Source organism: Notothenia coriiceps, unplaced genomic scaffold (genome assembly GCF_000735185.1).
Source record: "Notothenia coriiceps isolate Sejong01 unplaced genomic scaffold, NC01 NC01_scaffold00037246, whole genome shotgun sequence".
Lineage (NCBI taxonomy): Eukaryota > Metazoa > Chordata > Actinopteri > Perciformes > Nototheniidae > Notothenia > Notothenia coriiceps.
Window position 1 is genome coordinate 2,811,857 of NW_011369947.1, and position 20,533 is coordinate 2,832,389.

Sequence of the window (20,533 nt, forward strand, 5' to 3'; positions counted from 1 at the left end):
TATATATATATATATAATTTTGAGGTACTTTACTTGAGTATTTCCATTTTATGCTACTTTATAGTTCTACTCCACTACAATTTAAAATGGAAGTATAGTAATTTTACTCAACTCAATTTATTTAACAGCTTTAGCTACTTTTAACAAAATGCATCTCTAACAATTAAACTAGTGGACTAACTTTTAAGTCACAATACAAATTGTTTGAATATTTCACAAAAAGTCAATCAGTACTTTGTCACAATACAATGCTACTTAATGCAACTATATTATCTAGACATGTCACATATAATTGCATACACAGGCAATATTTCTGCACAATTATTTAGTTTATTTTGTTATTCTTTATGTACATTTTGATGATTATATTTTTACTTAAGTACGAGTTTGAATGCAGGAGTTTTAATTGTAATTAAGTATTTTGACCATAATTTATTGGTACTTTTAATCGAGAAAAAGATCTCAAACCCTGTTCCACCACTGATACAGGGATGAAACTGCTGTGATCAGAAGTGCCTTCACGCGGTTTCCGACCAATGACACATGTTACTCCTCTGTACCGGCAGTGCGTCAGAAAATCCACGTCACAACTAACACTCACGTTTCCATTATTTTATTTCCAAGCGCTTAGCTTTAGTTTTCAGGTGAAACTGTGAAAACATTGCTGTTTGCCAGCGGCTCATTTTATTTGGTTCCATTTACTTTTTTCGAATAAATGGTAACAAATCTAAAAAGGCAAAGACTCAACTGAGAAACCACAGCAGCTAACCTACATGCTAGCTAGCGCCGGTTTGTTGTAGCATGCTAATGCCGGCTGGGTTGATTACTTTAAAAAACTGCTTTGACAGGGCTCTATAGGTTTCAACAACACGATTTAGTCTAGCGCCTAAGTAACATGTACATATTTAACACGTTGTAGGAAAGTTGCAGTGTCAGGTATATAATGTTAATTACTGCTACACCAAACAGCTAGCTAGTTTTGTAGCGCTTCAATAACGCATGTGAGCTAGCCACCCAGCCCCGGCTCCTGTTAGCAACTAGCTAACTGCTAGCTAAAGTAGCCCCCCAACGTGTCTGTGAACTTACCGACAGAATCGAGATTTTCCGAGTGTTCATTCATGGGAAAAGTCGGAATAAATTCGACGGCATTCACATTGGGCACAAATGGTTTAGCGTTCACATTAAAGGCTGTGAATGTTTCTTCAAGTTTTCCGTCGATTGTGGCCTCCACATCGTCCTCTTGTTCCCAGGAATCAGGGGCAGTGTCTCTCGGGTCCATTGTGGGTCTTAGATGTTCACAGCTGTGAGATTTACGTTAACGTTACGCAGTTATTTGTCAACACAAGTGTCCGCCCAAAACCCGGCGTTAAGGTCCCCCCTTGAAGTAATTGAGAGCGTCCCAACTCGAAGTGTAACGTTATGTCTCCGATTCAGGTGAATAAAGCAGCCGGTTTCTAACGGGGAGATGATATTCGACTCAGCACTCCCAGAGACAGTCCGCGTGAGCTAATGCGTCCCGTCAGGCGACGTGCTACACGTAGTGAACCCTGGGATATGAAGTATTTTTTCTAAGCGGAAAACGTTTGCCTTGAAAGACTCCTGGGGGCAAGAAAACTACGTTCCCCAAAGACTTGTAATAGTCAGTTTACGTTAGTAGTTTCTGACCTTTTTCAGAACTGCAGATTCGATTCGTTGCGATTTCACTCTTATGTTATGTTATGCTTACGTAATTAACTTAAAATATAAATGTATTGATTATATTGATGAGACACATTTTACTTTTCACAGTGAAATTCCTGTATATTCTGGGATTTGCAAACGTTGTGGTCACGAATACTGTAACAATAATATCAGTATTCAAAAAAGCACGCCAAAACAGCAATTTACAGAGCTTGTGATTTAATAAAAATGACACAAAAATATAAAAAACTGTTAATTATCTGAATTCAATCCCTTTTATTTCCTTTCATTTCACACATTAATGCATTTTATCTTTGGGCACATTAGGCGTATCACAGCTTTGTAATCATACATACAAACTAAACCGAATACATCTAAATATGTCAACATAGTATATTGGTTGAATGTCCTCAATCCCCACAAATATGATACACACCTTTTCCCGTACAAAAAGTCCTCTGGGATTATTTCTGTTAAATTAACTGAAACACATTGTGTTGCTTACAACAATCTCAGAAGGTAGGCATTACAGTGATCAAATAATTACTTACCAGCTCTGACAATATTAAATGAAGTAATTATTACTGCCACAACATAATATAATATTGAAGGAGGTGAGAACAGATACTGTTTTGCAAGTCACAAATAATATTAATAAATCCTTTTAATGTATTTTCAAATAAATAAAAAACACAATGCAAATTAAGTAGAGCCTAAACTAAACCATTGACATTCAAGACTCTTATTCTCCTATTAGTTACTGGTGAGACTGCTGTTTTTTTATTATTATTTTGTTGCAGTTGTCAAGGCTACAGTTTGCAAGAAAGTGACAAGTGTAGATTTAATTTCAGTCCAACATGCCTCAAACAAAGAGAGTTTTAGTTTTTACGTTTTCACATTCTACAGATTACTCAAATGAATTTGGATTCTGCTTCTATGCTCTTTATAGATACACTTAAGTATTAGCTCTTTTCTCTTGTCATTATTCAAATTCTGTTACAAAGCCTTAAATCGCATTTAGACATAGAACATTTCCATATTGTAATTTTCATTTTTTTTCATAAATGTCCTTTTTGATTTGAATACTTGGCATTGTTTTTGTTTATCTTGTTACCATTTATTTATTGCTACACCTGCCAGAAATCTATGTCTCATGTAAAAATATAGACTTAAAGAATGTACTGATCAACTGAACCACCAAGATGCTAGCTGCACTGAATGACCAATTCCCATCATTACAGAGGAAGATTCAAAAACATAAGCAGAGCTGATTTGGCAAATCTAACTGAACCACAGACAGCTGTGGCCTCACGTTAGGGCTAGAAAAATTTGAATGTATTCTTTTGAGAGACAGACTTTATCCAAAATGTCAAAGCGTTTGTGCATTTTAAAGTAAAGATATAAAATGTTCTGCTAAACAAATAACTCAGACAGTGACAGAGGACGGTTCAGGACATTTCACTGTATCAAATCAAAAGTTGTATTGATTTGGCTTTGCATTATATTCACATAAAAATAATCATCAACAACATTCTGCTTCATTTACACCATATTGTTAATTAAATATGTAATAAATCAATTATCTACAGAACAAGTGCAATTACGCTGAAATAGATTATTTTGCAATATTTATCCTAACTGTGTTAATTCCCTCATAAACCTGTATTCAATCCACATTTTACAACTCTTTACAGTAAACATTTAAAATATATATTTTTTCAATTTTGACACCTTCATGAGAGACATTCTAAACCATTCTGCCAAACCCATAAAGGCTCATTCACCTTCATTAAATCCCAAAATGCTTAATATCCCTGTTGCATCAAAAGTAGATATCAGGCGACAGTCTGGTGGTTCAGACAAGTTGCTATCATGTTAAGTGTGACGTCATACACACTTTGCATATTTCCCCATATTTTCATGTCTAAACCCATTGGTGACACATTAAGGCCCCTAGACCAAGCTAATTCTTGAAGTTGCCAAACGGGGGTACTACACTTTCGTGTCGGTTTGTAACGTCATTCTGCCCAAACAAACTTTTTATATCTCTTTTGAGCTAAATCTACTACCCACGATGAACAATGAAAAGCAAAGGTCCCTAATGTTTAAAAAGCATTAGAAGCCGAATCCATAGTTATTTTCCCTCTCAATTCATTAGACTGAGCAGAGTGGGCGGTCTAATGTTTAAAAAGCATTAGAAGCCGAATCCATAGTTATTTTCCCTCTCAATTCATTAGACTGAGCAGAGTGGGCGGGATGATGCAGTTGGAGGCGGGGCTTGAGGCTGGGAGGCGGGGTTTCAAAACTATGCAATTTAAAATGCTCTATGCGCCCAATGGAAGATCAGCGGAAGAGCTAGTGATGATCCAGGTACATTTGCAATTAAAGTCAGGACACTTCGGCTTCATCCACCACTGAGCAACTTTCATTGGAAAAACTGCCCTTTGATATGGCACTGGAAAATGTTTAAATGCTAACCCTGGACAAGAAGGACTTTGACCCAGGTCTGGCATGATGTTTTAGGCAAAAAATAATTATCTTTACAGTAAATAAACCCGTGAGAGGACGTTGCTGAGGTTCCATAATCGACACAAACAATAATACATTTAGATATAAATTAAAAAACATTTCTCCGACCCGGTTGCATGTGCAATTTCAAAGGGCATTTGATTTTGATCCACAAAGCTATGGCAGCAGTTTATAGGGCCACTGTTAGTGCACAACCTTGAGATTATTACAGTTGATTCATATTAATTCAGCAAAAGTCACAAAATCAAAAATAATTTATATACTAAAGAAGTCATTATATCATGGGAACAAAGTCTTAATATTCAGAGAATACATTTAAAGTGTACCAAGATAAAAAGTATTTTCATTACTCCTCTGTGTAAATCGTTCTAACAAATGTGTCTTTATTGCTATAAAATCCTAACTTTTTTTTCTTGTGAAGTTGCCACTTTCAAATGTTGTCTCATAATATGCCTTTTATCACATTCTTAACCCTGTACTTTATTTCCTTCTTAATATGTTAAATCATTTTGAAGTCGTACAATCACATATTTGTTTTTGTAATACTCTGACTTTTCCTCAGGATATTAAAACGTTATGTTCATGGCATTGTGACTTTATCCTTATTTAGATTTATTTCAGTGCAAACATGAAGGGAGTGTTTGAAGCGGGAGAGCAGGCTACAGCTACTATCAGCAGGTCATTTTTGTATAAATAGATCATTATACTTGATTATAAATAATTATAGTAAGTAATTTCCTGGGTTAAATATATAGCTTTTGTGTAGAATATTTACAGTGCTCCACTTCTCTGATGAGATCAGGGTGTAAAACTCACCGCTGGGCAGCACGGCCCTCTGAAAGGGAAAGATCCCCCTAAACACTTCTCTGCTGTTTAGTGTACTCTTGTTTCACATCCTTAAACATCAACTTGCAGCTGGAATAATGGGGAGAGCCCGCAGAGATGAGGCAGGGGTGCTAATTTCACTCAGTCACTAGGGGTATAATAATTCATGTTTTTGTATGAAAGAAAGCTAATGATTCATCTCATTTTCACTTATGGGAGTAAGTCTAGTTGCGAGCTCAGAGTCCACAGTGAACCCGGGAATGTTTAGTACCCCAAAGCTTTATGATAAAAATGTAGAGTTTCCCAGAAACTGCCGGATGCTAACCCGCATATGTTGGTCAATTTGCACAATTAGCACAAGTTGCATTAATTGGCGTATGGAACCATTTTGGAGTGGTTTTGGGAGTTATTGAGAATGCTGAATGCATTTCTGCCATTTTCAGGATAAAAAATGGTAAAGATAGTGGCCATATTTATACTCCAGGTGGGCTGATTTTGATGACATTGAGTCAATTTTAGAGTTGTAGGGGACTCAAAACTGCCATTGTTGATCCTGAACATTTCAGAAAATGAACTCAGTATCCTCAATAATCCTCAATAATGCATATGCCTAATAATGTTAATTAATGCAACTTGTAATAATTATGCAAATTGCCCAACATATGCAAGTTAGCATCCAGCAGTTTCTATGTGCTGGGGACCCTACTGTACATTTAACTTTGGGGTAATCAACATGTCAGGGTTCTCACTGCTGGCAATTAGACTAAGTTCATTCTGAAAATGATAGGAAACTAATTCCTCAGAATGCTGCAGCAGGTAAAATATGGAATGACTAAAAACTAGAATGCACTCGGAAGAGATCAGGGGTGGATGTCCCCTTTGACAAACAGACCAAACAGCTCTATCAGCGTCCCCACACTACTGGAAGAGTTGGATTCACATCATAAGAACACCTCTCTTAGGCTGGTAGCATTCAGAGGACGGCTGGAGGACACACCGATCTCCCGCTCTGCTCTGCCTCCTGGCCTTCAGGCTGCCTCTCCTCCTTCTCCTCCTTCTCCTCCTTCTTCTCCTTCTCCTCCTCCACGTGTGTGTGCTCCTCCACAGCAGGCTCCTGGGTTTCCTCCGCCACAGCATCAGCAGCAGAGTGTGAGTCCTCCTCAGGGGGAGAGGAGGGTGGGGGGATGGTCGGAGAGCTGCTCCCCTCCCTTTGTGTCTCCTCAGCTTGTCCGATGGAGCTGGTTTCACTGAAGGAGTCAGAGCCCCCCCCTGAGCGCCGGAATAACCTCTGACCTGTGAGGACATCGAAAGACAGGAAGAGTATAGTGCTAGAGTGAAGTCACCGTCAGTGAGAGAAAGTGCTGTCCACTAGTTTCATGTCAGGGTCACACTTCAAATCGCAAACTCTTTCATCACCTAGGTAACCTGAAGCAAGGAAGGAGAAAAACCATGTGACATTTAGAAATAATAGGATTGCTTCCTAATTTGAAAATTAGGTTCCTTTCCTCCTTTTCAGGAGGGAAATGTTTCTACACAGAATATACAACAGAGAATGAAAGTTAGTAAGTACATTTACGCAAGCATAGTACCTAATTACATATTTGAGGTACTTGTACTTTACCAGAGTATTTTCATTTTATACTACTTTATACTTCTACTCTACATTTTGGAAACAAATGTTGTACTTTTTACTTATTTCAAAGATTGATGTATAGTTAGTAGTGTTGTAGTATACTCGAGACCGGTCTTTTCTCGGAGTCGACTGCATTTCTACTCGGTTTTGTCTCAGTCTCGGACCTATAGGAATCAAGATTTTTTGTAAAGACCCATCAAGACCACGGCTGTGGCTGGGGATGTGACTAGAAGTAAATCGCCATGTTTCAAATGCAACCAATCACGTGACTTCACTGACTTACTTTCAAGCACTCATCAGACTCCGAATCTTAATGTCTGTATATTTCCCCCCCGTTCAAACATACTCAAATGCTCTTGAAGTGAACGTGTCGGGAAATTCAACGATGATTACAATTGGCTACACAAACCACAAAAATGTAAACTGCGAAGAAAGACTCAAGAAAAAAACACTGGGCAGTGTGTAAATTATGTCATGTGACCCTCACAGAGACAGCTGGGACTACGTCCAACTTTTCTAGACATTTGAATAACCTTACAATTTATATTACGATGTTTTATATTAAGATCTTACCAATTTACTGTTTTTAAATGAAAATAATCACTTTTTGAATTAATATGATGAAGTTGAATGTATATTTTACTGTTTGTACAGTATGTGGCTCTTTTTATGATGATGTGGATCTTTCCGATCAAACTGACTATGGCATCTTCCACATTTTATTGTAAGTGCATTATGTAGTGTTGCATTCACACTAGTCTGGTTCCGGTCTTGATTCGGTCTCGCCTGTCTTGGTCTTGGTTTTGCTAAGAAGTTTTTCCCATATTTCTATTGTTTTGTTGTTTTTGTTTCACGCTTTTTAATTTTGTAGCACTTTGAGTTTTGTTTACGCAAATGAAAAGTGCGCTTATAAATAAAATATATTATTATTATTATTATATGCCTAAACCGCTGCCTAGTAAGCCATTCTGAATCCCGAGTCATTCAAACATTCAGTCAATGTCCTCTCCTCTGTCTCCCCCGTTCAACTCTATAGATCTCAAATAAAAGTAAAGTAACTGAATAAATGCACATTAGTCACAGAGCTCAACTTTGACACACAAATGAGTAGGTTGACCAACAGCAAACTGGATTGATTAACTTGAAGGAATGGCTTCGCGTTCATTTCAAGCAATGGAGAGCCAACATGGATATAACCATAGATATATATAAACACTAGATGGCTCATGGGAGATTTTCCAGCGTAGCTCAACGGCCGCCATCTTGCTACAGTTAACAGCTACTCTGGTACGCGCTATGGTAGCTGTTGTAAGGTGAGTGATCTGCACAAAAATACTCTTAACTCGCTGAAATCTTGACTGATTTACAAACGGTTTGGTTTATTATAATTGTTATTAGCATGGCTATGATACAGGATGCTTGGACATGTTGAAATTGCAGCTTTTCTTTGTGTATGTGGTTGTATTTATTAGCTGGCTAATAACAAGAGGCTGTGAGTGAGACCGTATTACAAAGTTGACCCAGCAACTTTACACCTGTGGGAAAGGCAGAACTGCTCTTTCTTTACACATGATTTCTTCCAAGTGGTTTGGCTTGTTAAAAACATCTTACATTTTAGATACATTATGATACAGGAAATTGCTGGCTTTGTGTTTATAGAAGTACCTGACTATGCCGGACTTTTGTGCAGCCTACGGATGCTCTAATCACCATAGTCTGGAAACAAGAACCCGTGGAATCACCTTTCACGTGTAAGATATGACAATATTATGACTATAATTAGGATAATCGTTAATTACTTAGTGGATCTATGTACATTACAAGTCCTGCTACACAGGATCAGTGGGGCTATGTGAGATAATAGTATTACAAGATTGTTGTTGACCCAGCCTCTTTAGAATATGTTGCTACCATTTCTTTACACAATTATTTAATGTTTCTTTTGGACACCTTTTTTATAACTCTTAGTGTGGTTATCTTATTCTTAAAGTATACATTACATACATACATACATACATACATACATACATACATACATACATACATACATACATACATACAGGACTGTCTCAGAAAATTAGAATATTGTGATAAAGTTCTTTATTTTCTGTAATGCAATTAAAAAAACAAAAATGTCATACATTCTGGATTCATTACAAATCAACTGAAATATTGCAAGCCTTTTATTATTTTAATATTGCTGATTATGGCATACAGCTTAAGAAAACTCAAAAATCCTATCTCTTTTGAGATAGGATTTTTGAGTTTTCTTAAGCTGTATGCCATAATCAGCAATATTAAAATAATAAAAGGCTTGCAATATTTCAGTTGATTTGTAATGAATCCAGNCAATCATCGTCACAGACCATCAGACCTTTAGATATTCCTTCACAACCATTTGAGTGGAGTTTATTAGACAGACTGAGCAACATACAACATGATGTGGGGGAACATAGTGCTGCGTATCAGGTGCGAAGTGCAGAAAGAAGGCAAGGAGGTAGAGACGATACAAAGTTTCATATGCTGAGCAAGTATATAATTAAAGGCATATGGAATATGAATGTATAGAATATTCAAATATTGAACAGAATTGATATATGTGTAAAATGATTACAACGTGGTTATAATTCAAAGATAAAAACTATGGGAGCAGAGAGTATATCTTCAAGCCAGCAGGGATTTTGTGTTGTACAGAGCTTATGGCACCTGCGGAGACTGCAGAGTCTGTTGGAGAAGGAGCTCCTTTGGACATATCCAGCTGCAGGTGGAGAGGATGGGTGGGTTTCCATGATGGACAACAGGTACCTGTTCAATTGTCCTCCTCTCCACCACAGATTTCAAAGGGGTCCGCTGATGCCGAATGACAGTCCTAGCTTTCCTGACTCACGTTTATTGTAGATGCCTGCTGGTGTCACCGGCTCTGATGCTGCCCCCCCAGCAGACCGCAGCAAAGAAGAGTGCACTGGCCACAACAGACTAGAAGATCTCCAGCATCTTGCTGCACACGTGGAAGGATCTCTGCTTCCTCAGAAAATAGAGTCTGCTCATCCCCTTCTAGTGTTGATCCTCCAGTTCAGCCCATTGTCTAAGTGCACTCCCAGGTATTTGTAGTCCTCCACAACAGCCACATCCTCTCCCAGAATGCACAGGGGTAGAGGAGAGGTCCTCACCCTCCTGAAATCAATGACCGTCTCTCTGGTCTTGGCCACATTCAGAATATTCACAACATTAGGCTGAGGTTCATCTTCCGCTCTTCTTGAAGTGGTTGTGCTTCTTGTTGCTTCCGGCTAAAATAAACATAATTAAAGACATTTTGATTGTTTAAAATGTACACATTATTTATTCCTAAACTTGCAGAAAGAAAAACTAAAGTGTGACATTTAATCACATATTTATATATCAATCTTATAAACCTTGAATTCTTGTTGGCCAATTATACACATACCCTTTGAAGATGAGCTGGGAAATTGAATACTGTTGGCACAACACCATCTTTAAGCCGGACAGTCTGCCCCGTCCTGTCAAAGTCCTCACAACTGAAGTCATCACTGCAGAGCAGTGTCCTGCCACAGGAAATAAAACTGTCCCTTCTTATGGCAACTTCCCACTGCCTCCTCCTCTCTCAGGTTTTGGGAAACCTTAAAAACATGAGAAAGGTAGCCAGATATATAGATGATTGTCAACATTGTCCTCCCTTCTTTCCTTTAACATTAAGGGTAAGGACAAAAATACACACCGAAATTATCATATTTTTGGGGTAATTCTATATGTACTGTATGGTGAATGTATACTTTAAGAACTAAGACAAGCAACTTAAGCAGTTGATAAAAACGGTGTCCCAAAAGGAAACATTAAAATAATTGTGTAAAATGGTAGCAACATGATCCCTAAGAGCTGTGTCAACATCAATCTTGGCAATTACAGTAATATCTCCACCATAGCTCCGCCAACTGAATCCTGATGTAGCAAGGACTATGGTAATGGTTACATACATCTCCACTGTAAGTAATAACGGATATCCTAATGCTGACTGTCATTAATAATTGTCATGTCTTTACAGACGTGAAAGGTGATTCCACGGGTTCTATGGTTGCGCAGACTATGATGGGAGNGTAGTCTGGAAACAAGAACCCGTGGAATCACCTTTCACGTGTAAGATATGACAATATTATGACTATAATTAGGATAATCGTTAATTACTTAGTGGATGTATGTACATTACAAGTCCTGCTACACAGGATCAGTGGGGCTATGTGAGATAATAGTATTACAAGATTGTTGTTGACCCAGCCTCTTAGAATACGTTGCTACCATTTCTTTACACAATTATTTAATCTTTCTTTTGGACACCTTTTTTATAACTCTTAGTGTGGTTGTCTTATTCTTAAAGTACATACATACATACATACATACATACATACATACATACATACATACATACATACATACATACATACATACATACATCCATACAATTACCCCAAACATGATAATTTAGGTGTGTATTTTGTCCTTACCCATAATGTTAAAGGAAAGAAGGGCGGAAAATGTTGACAATAATTTATATATCTGGCTACCTTTCTCATGCTTTTAAGATTTCCCAAAACCGGAGAGAGGAGGAGGCAGTGGGAAGTTGCAGTGGGAAGTTGCCCTAAGAAGGGACGGTTTTGTTTCCTCTGGCAGGACACTGCTCTGCAGTGAGCACTTCAGGAGTGAAGACTTTGACAGGACGGGGCAGACTGTCCGGCTTAAAGATGGTGTTGTGCCAACAATATTCAACTTCCCAGCTCATCTTCAAAGGGTATGTGTATCATTGGCCAACAATAATTTAAGGTGTATAAGATTGATATATACAGTGGGGCAAAAAAGTATTTAGTCATCCACCAATTGTGAAGTTCTCCCACTTAAAAAGATGAGAGGCCTGTCATTTTCATCCTAGGTATACCTCAACTATGAGAGACAAAATGAGAAAAAACCCTTTGTTGGCAATGACAGAGGTCAAACGTTTTCTGTAAGTCTTCACAAGGTTTTCACACTGTTGCTGATATTTTGGCCCATTCCTCCATGCAGATCTCCTCTAGAGCAGTGATGTTTCGGGGCTGTCGCTGATGTTTCACAGTAGGTATGGTGTTCTATGGATGCAACTCAGCATTCTTTCTCCTCCAAACACGTCTAGTTGAGTTTTTGCCAAAAGGTTCTATTTTGGTTTCATCTGACCATATGACATTCTCCCAATCCTCTTCTGGATCATCTAAATGCTCTCTAGCAAACTTCAGACGGGCCTGGACATGTACTGGCTTAAGCAGGGGGACACGTCTGGCACTACAGGATTTGAGTCCCTGGCGGCGTAGTGTGTTACTGATGGTAGCCTTTGTTACTTTGGTCCCAGCTCTCTGCAGGTCATTGACTAGGTCCCCCCGTGTGGTTCTGGGATTGTTGCTCACCGTTCTTGTGATCATTTTGACCCCACGGGGTGAGATCTTGCGTGGAGCCCCAGATCGAGGGAGATTATCAGTGGTCTTGTNCACACACACACACACACACAGAGCCAAGTTTGAATGACACAAGCACACGTGTATTTCCATGCAACTCTCTAATTGGTGTGGTGTCTTGCCTCTGTTGCGTTCACTGAACACGGGAAATTACAGTCCTGCCGTTGTCTCTTGTGTCATGATGAGGTTCACGTAAAGCACGGTTAATGTATTATTTTATTGAGGTGTCTCAAATATACGTCAATCAAGTGGCACCTGCTAACGGGGTGATGGATGATAGGTTTACATCTAAAAACGTATTTTTCAAACATTATTATTTTAATTTTATTTTTCTTTCTTTTGTTACATTTTTTTTTTTAAAACCCGCACCACACTCGCGATCGACCGGTTGGCAACCACTGTCTTATAGTATAAAATACTATATGACAGTAAAAAAAAGTTGTTATTAATAAATAAGAATACAGTTTAAAAGGGGAGTGATTTGTAAAATATCCATAAATAAAAAGAAAATCTGCTTACAGTTCTGTTTCATATGGGTGTTGAGAGATGTATCCATAGATCTCCTCATGTTGCTCTCAAAGTGCAGCAGATTGATGCTTTTAACTTCAATGGGGGAGCATGCCCCCGGACCCCCCTAGAGGAGGTGAGGTCCACCCCCCACTTAAATCATGCTCAAATGGATATGATACTAAATACATTTGCACACATCTTGTGTCCATATCTTTCTGTTTTGGTGATGCCACAACCGTGCATGCATACGCGAATCATAGTGAGTGTCTGCATTTTTTGGGGGGGGGGGGGCGCCAGCTAAAATCTTGCCCAGTGCGGCAAATTGGTCAGGGCCTATACAGGTGTCATTGCTCATGTACATTATGTATAAGTGGGCCTCTTTTTGTTCCATATGTGGGTGCCCATGCATGCATACACAGTAGACACATGGTTACGGTATTGATGTACATTTGGATACTGACCAAGAATAGTTCAGCTGGTTTTATGCCGAACTTTATTTTAAGGAAACACTGGCCTTTATCTCGTATTGACTATCTAAAATAATCTCTTAAAGGAGACGTAGATGAGGATTAGGATTCTTCAAAAATGACTGCTCATTGTCAGATTTGCAAATGTTCTGTACAATGCGCTGAATGAATTGATATCTGTCAGAGATTGTATCGAAGGAAAATATATAAAAACAATGCGTTGAGTTGCCTAAACTTTGCAGCAGTTGAGAATAAGTTGAAGGTGGCACTGAACTACACAACAGTCTACAGCATATCCGCACACTGTGGTGACTGCCAGTGCACAGACGCTTTGCACAGGGCTATTTCTGTATGTCGAGAAGCATATCCGATACTGTGGTGAGCCTCCTGCTCGCTGCTGCCTGTGTACCCTTCTACACAGCGCCGGTGTACTTTTACACTGCCCTGTTTCCTGCCAACAGATTGATTGACACGGTGCTGTGATCACTGTTAACCCCTTAGTTATCTTCAGGATCAAATATTTAATTTGCCTTAATTGACACAATTAGAAATGAACAAATCGTAAAGACACTCTTCCACATATATTGAATTAGCCTCGTGAGTTTGTTATTGAGACTATTAATTGGAACCAATACTGTAGAAATTATAAATATTAGAAATGTTTTTTAGCACTGTAAAGTACTTTATGTTGACCGCAATTATGTAAGTCAACACTGTCTCGAATAACCGCAGGAAAAGATTCAAATCACCTTCCTGTATAATAATGCTTCAACGGAGCGTGGCTTTGTTTTGGGTCTGGTTATGAGCCGTAAAGGCTAAGAGCTGCGGGGATTTCTGGTTAGTACTTTTCTTCCAGCACATTTTAGGGAGGATTTAACACTTAACTCTTTAGAAGGCTTCCTTCTTGGAGAAACTGCTCTGAATGCAGTGGTAGGGAATGTCCTTAATTAGCCTAAACATTAGCTCAGTTTCAGCTCAGTAGCTTGAAGGGGGCACAGGGGAGGATGAGGGACACGGATACAAAAGGGGGATGAAAGGGGGCAGAAGAGTGAAGGGGGGGAGTAAGGAAGGGAGAGGGGGAGATGCATCAAAATATTCTAATATATTTTAATGGTCGTTTTACTTAAATATAAAGTTGTGTATGTACAATGTTCTCAGCATCTCTCAGTCTTTCTAAACCAACTGTAACATCGTTGCAATTGTGGAAAAAGCGATTCACCCAATGACTGAGAAACCCGTGTGTGGTTGGTTGGTGAGTTGTTAGGCAATCTTGGAAAGTGCCTGTTTTGATGTGGGAATGAGCACATAGCCGATTGGAACAGTAAACGCTCACCTGTCACTACTTGTCTGTTGATTTTTTGATATTTGATTTGATTTCCTAGAACCCTCAGGTGTGTCAGACACCTGTTGAAGAAGACTCCCATCTGCTTCTATAAAAGCTTTTTTTAGTTAGCTTCTTTACCTTTTGTCTTATGTCTTTGTTATTTAGGAGTTGTTTTTCTCATCAACCCAAACAGGTCCTTCTGGCAAGCGTTTCTGCCTCGTTTACAAAACCAAATTAGCGACAGTTGCTCACTATTGTTTTAAGCATGCACACCTGCCTTTGTGGAGGGGGTTTGGCAAACCTTAACTCAGCTTGTTTGCCATTAATGTGCCAACAGCAGTGTGTGTGATACTTCAAAAGACAGATGCGGCTTTTGTGTATGCATAGGTGTGTGCAAACGTTTCAGTGGGTTTGTTCATGGATGTGAGGTGTGCAGGGGTGGATAACTTGGCCCTGTATATGTGTTTATACCTATCCCAAACGATTGAATGGCTTTAGTTTACCGCCCTGCAGATACTGGACTTCTCTCTAGCCATATTTAAGTGTAGGAAATGAGCTAATGATAAAAAATGTATGCCCCTCTGCTTTGAAGTGAAACACAAAAGAGATATAACTTCACATGTTTTATTATTCAGACAGGTTTCATCTTGACTTGTTTTTGTAATGTTTGGCGCAGAGCCTTTCCCCACGGCCTGAGCCCTGAGACAGGTACATACACCTGTCTGAGGTGGGATCAACAATACAATTCTCAGAAACAAAGTGTTCCATCACCTATCATATTGCTTTTGTATCTCTTTTGCACCCTCCATGTTTTCCTCTCTCTTACTCTTGGCCTGTCATTTCATCCTCCCTCCCGACGACCGCAGTTTGACCCCGGTATTTTCTCAGTCTGGTGCACAATCATTCGTCCATCTCTATTCCCTCTGTTTTTTTTTACCCTCCATGTAACTGCTCTCCTTTTTTTTCTCCTGTATTTTTTTACAATCCTCATTATGCTGTCTACCCTGTTATGGTGTTTGTCTGAACCTGTCTTCCTCTATGCTATCATTTTGCCCCTGTGTGTCTCTCTCTCTCTCTGTCTATAAATAGCCGTCTCGTGGGCTGGAGGTGTTAGCGGCAGCAACAGCAGCATGATTCATATTTTAGCTCTGCCGTTTTATTAACCTTAACTAGTTTCCTAACAAGGCCTCTTTTCCTCTCATCTCTTTTCTGTGTGTGTGTGTGTGTGTGTGTGTGTGTGTGTGTGTGTGTGTGTGTGTGTGTGTGTGTGTGTGTGTGTGTGTGTGTGTGTGTGTGTGTGTGTGTGTGTGAGAGAGAGAGAGAGAGGGTGTGTGTGTGTGTGTGTGTGTGTGTGTGTGTGTGTGTGTGTGTGTGTGTGTGTGTGTGTGTGTGTGTGTGTGTGTGTGTGTGTGTGTGTGTGTGTGTGTGTGTGTGTGTCAGGATTTCTGAATGTGAAGCACGTATCAGTGAGTCATTCTCAGCTACGTTTACAGAGAGAATCCTGTCAGCAGTGTTTACAGCTGAGCAGAGTTTATTTTGCCTACCTCACAGACCAAAAAAACACACTGTGGCAGAACAGTATGTCGCACAAAACCTATTCGAGCGGAAGATCTCCCTCTCTTTTCGACCATTAGCATCAGCTGGAGCAACATAAAGGTCCAGTGGTAAACCAGACGTCACATTTGTGCCAGAATTTATTTTCTTTTGGCTGAAATCACACAGTGACCTTTATTTTTCAATTTGAGAAATATACTGAATAGTTCTGTACATTTCACTTAACCCCTTTTTGTTCATATTTGAAAAAATCGGATACTTGATACACACCAAATCTTGTTTTTATACATGTGACACTCCATTTCCTTCCTTTCAAAGGTTCTCTATTTTTACCCTAAGCTTTTATCGCCATTGTTGACATCACCACCATGGCAGCTCTTGGCAGCTCCTCTGGATGTTAGAATGGATACTTTCTGTTTCTGTAGCAGTGTGTAGAAACAGGCAGTAGGCTTCGTAGTACAGGCCTCTGGTTTGCAGCAACAAACACCTGTGCATCACACCTTAAGTTCTGTATCAAGGTATTTTTATGACTGCGTTCTATATTGGTATAAATGGAGATAATAACAGTGGAATGTACAACACCTGTCAATGAACTATGTCGGTGCACAGTAGTGTCATTTTTATTGTTGTATTTTGATAGATTTATGAAGATAAGAAACACGCCTTGCATTGTTGATCTATCAAGTTTTCACCCGACGAGTTAAAATATTGCTAAATGAAAACGCATGTGACTGATGTTGTTTTCTGGATCGGAGCTTGGCACCAATCCTTTAGGTTTAAGGGGGTTGAACCTCTGCAGTGAAGCAAAAACTGTTTCAGGAAGTAAAAATGTCATAACAAGAAGCTTAAAAGTGTTCTCAATCTCTAAATGTGCAGCATTTGTAATCCTCATCTGTGGGACTGGGTACCTGGAAAGGACATACTGCTCAAGTATTTCATTCCCTGCATAGCATGGCAATAATGTTGTCAGGGGGTGGAGTGGGGGGGTTCAGACAGCAAAGCAGGCCCACTCAGAAGTTTGATTTCCTGTGCCATTGCTACAGTAAGTGTTGTTTGAAGAGAGTGCCATTCGTGAGCTGCAGAAAAGGCCACAAAGCCCGCTCTGACAAGATATATTCAAAACGGCCAGTCCAGTGTTTCACATACTAACAGAGTGCGTGTTTTTCAGGTATTTATCAGAGAAATAAATGATCACTCCCGGGCTTCCAACCCCAGCATTTACACACACTGATGCTGCTGTTGGCGCAGCACTTAGTATGGACAGGTGTGGGAAGTCTTTTGAAGCTGTAGCTCTGATGGATCCTCTCATCATACCCACACCTCTCTTCCCTTTTGGGCTTTTGCACATGAACCAATCTGAATCGCTGCCAGTCTTCACATTTGCCCCACAAGCTGTTTGAACAGGTTTTCAGATATTGATGCCTCATCAAAGAACAAATGTATTCATAAAGCAAACACCCTGATAGAGCAGCCGTGCACTCAAACTTTCTTACCTTCTTTCTACTCTCCAGCTACAGCCCTGTTTTTCTGACCTCTCATAAACCTCCAGCAGCATGATGAAATGTGTATTTGTGCACGCGTACACGTGCTTTTGTGTGCTTTCATCTCGGCCAGAAAGCCGAGTAGAGCCTTTCCTGTTGACATTACCCACTCTCTGTCCGTGCTCTCCCCCTCGCTGGACAAGCCTTCTAGGCAAGTTTATTTATATAGCACACTTCAACACAAGGCAATTCAAAGTTCTAGAGTTTTCGTGGGATATGTATTTTTTAAATCCTCTGGAGCAGAGAGAGGAGCTGTGGATTATTGTTATTGATTAACGCATCAGTGTTTCTTAGGGTCAAAAACACTAAACTCACAACTTAAAATGAAAGTGTTTAGTTTATTTAATGAAAGAGCACATGTTCAATGTGAAAGGTGACAGTAGAAATAGATTAGTTGCTATTTGGTGTGTGTATATATATTTTTTTTTATTCTTTTTTTTTCATATATACAAAAAAAATTATATTTTTACTTTTCATTTTTTAAAAACACCTTGAATTTCAGGGTGGGCGTGGGGCTCCGATGTCTCCAAGACAATGGTAGGGGAAACACTGCTGTTGGTATGGTTGTTAAATGGGGCAATCTGTCTCATTGTCTTATTCAGGTTCTCTTCCTTTCCTTTGCCTGACTTCATTGTTTGGATATTTTAAGAAGCAATTGTGTTAACTAAGGCTTCAAAATCTTTTTGTCATCGCTCATTGTTTCCAAAGAGAAAGTTGGACACCTTTTATACCTGACCTCACATACACGCCTTGCTCAGGTGTAAAATGGGTTATAGGCACAATGAAACGTGTACACTTCCTCAGTGTGTGTCTGCAAATGTACAGTTGGTAGAAGCTCAGCTATTGTCCAGGTCTTTGTAAATGTAATTGCAGCCAGATGTACCGTGTGATTAATTACATGGATTCCTTTCAAAGGCGACAGCGCTGTACATTATTGTAATTATCCAGCTTCTCGCCCTATAAGAAAGTCTGCTAACCATTACTCTAAAGCAAAGACAGCTGAAATAGCTAACTTTCTCATTTCTTACGCTTTGGGTCAGGATACAAAATGGGTCACATGTTGAACTATATTGAGAAAAACTGCTAGCAATGTTTGTGTTATGGTTACTTAGGAGACCTGCTGTCCTAACTTGGAAAATTAATTGTAATACTGAAAGGTTAGAGACATGGTTGGCTATATTGTAGTAATCTATCTAGATAACATGCAAGAGAACAAATGACACATTTCATGATATGCTCAGGACATGCTCAGACTTTCTTAATGTACACTGTTGCCCATAAAGTTGGATTAACATGTGTTTTACCATACTGTGAATAGGAATACAAAGAGGAATGTGTCTGTAAAAACAAAGTTATTCCAACTTTATGGGCAACAGTGTACTTTAAAAAGACAAATGGAATGTTTGAGAAGTTGGTGAGATGAATAACAGTTCATGTCATGCAATATAACAACCAGTTCCTCCTGTCACTTTCTGAATAAACCTTTTAACTTCTCCTTTTATAAAAGTTCCTTTGTTAAAAACTTTAAATCAGCCCCTGCGGTTATCTTAGTTTAATAGTTGGCTCCGGAAGAAGCTTGTTACACACTGTGTGAATTAGTCTCATGAAGTGAGGCCTCATTGTTAATATTATACTTATATTTTCTAAGAATGAGGCTCATTATGAAGTCATTCAATTCTGCTTTTGTCTCAATTGACAGCTCATTATCTGAACTGTCTTCACTCCCACCTCCTAATCTCCTCTCTCCCCCTCCCAGCCTGCAAACCTCTGTGTTCATAGCAGCAGAGGTGGAAAGTAACTAAGTACATTTACTTTACTTATTCAAGTGCTCTACTTAAGTATCATTTCGAGGTACTTGTACTTTACTTGAGCATTTCCATGTTTCTGTATACTTCTACTCCACCACATTTAAAAGGGAAACAATATCATTTTACTCCACTACATCCATTTAACAGCTTTAGCTACTTTGAATAAAAATACATCTCTATTGCAAACTAGTGGACTAAATCTTTGAATCGCAAAGTGTCAGATTATTTAAATATTTAACAAAAAGTGACTCAGGACTGTGTTTGTCTACAACAGTAACATGCTACTGGATGCAGCAATATTATCCAGAAATGTCACATATAGTATATATGGCCCAGTAAGTACAATTATATACACAGATGATGGCCATTTTGATCCCCTATGATTGCTTTTGATAATACTTTTGCACTTTTACTTAAGTCACATTTTGAATGCAGGATTTTTACTTGTAATGAAGTGCTCTGACTAATGGCACTATTGCTGAAGTAGAGCATCTGAGCACTTCTTCCAGCTGTGTGTAGCAGCATCAACCCTCACGTCCAACACGCATGTGAGAGTTGTTCTTCATGAAGACAGTGTGTGTTTGTGGTTGATGTTAGCGTGACTCAGTCCTTGTGACATCTCTCTCTCTGCGAGGCATTACTGAGACAGAGAGGCACCTCTACAGTAACCCTACACTGTGTGTGTGTGTGTGTGTGTGTGTGTGTGTGTGTGTGTGTGTGTGTGTGTGTGTGTGTGTGTGTGTGTGTGTGTGTGTGTGTGTGTGTGTGTGTGTGTGTGTTGTTCTCAGTTATTGCATCATTGTGTCATATAATATATGACACAATGATGCAATAACTGAGAACAACACACACACACACACACACACACACACACACACACACACACACACACACACACACACACACACACANTGGTTACACAGCAGTTTGTCTTTGATAGGCTCAACAGAGAGGTGAGAACAACACACACACACACACACACACACACACACACACACACACACACACACACACACACACACACACACACACACACACACACACACACACACACACACACACACACACACACACACACACACACACACACACACACACACACACACACACTAGTACTACTACTACTATATAGTATACTAGTACGTACGTAGTAGTAGTAGTAGTAGTATA

At 39.3% G+C, this 20,533-nt stretch overlaps 1 long non-coding RNA gene across 1 annotated transcript; it reads left to right on the forward strand.

The window, feature by feature from the left end:
* Positions 1-7,867: 7,867 nt before the first annotated feature.
* LOC104965583 (uncharacterized) lies at positions 7,868-11,462 on the forward strand. Its single transcript, XR_800548.1, has 3 exons — positions 7,868-7,980; positions 8,327-8,418; positions 11,263-11,462. It is a non-coding gene; the product is annotated as an uncharacterized lncRNA (long non-coding RNA).
* Positions 11,463-20,533: the final 9,071 nt, after the last annotated feature.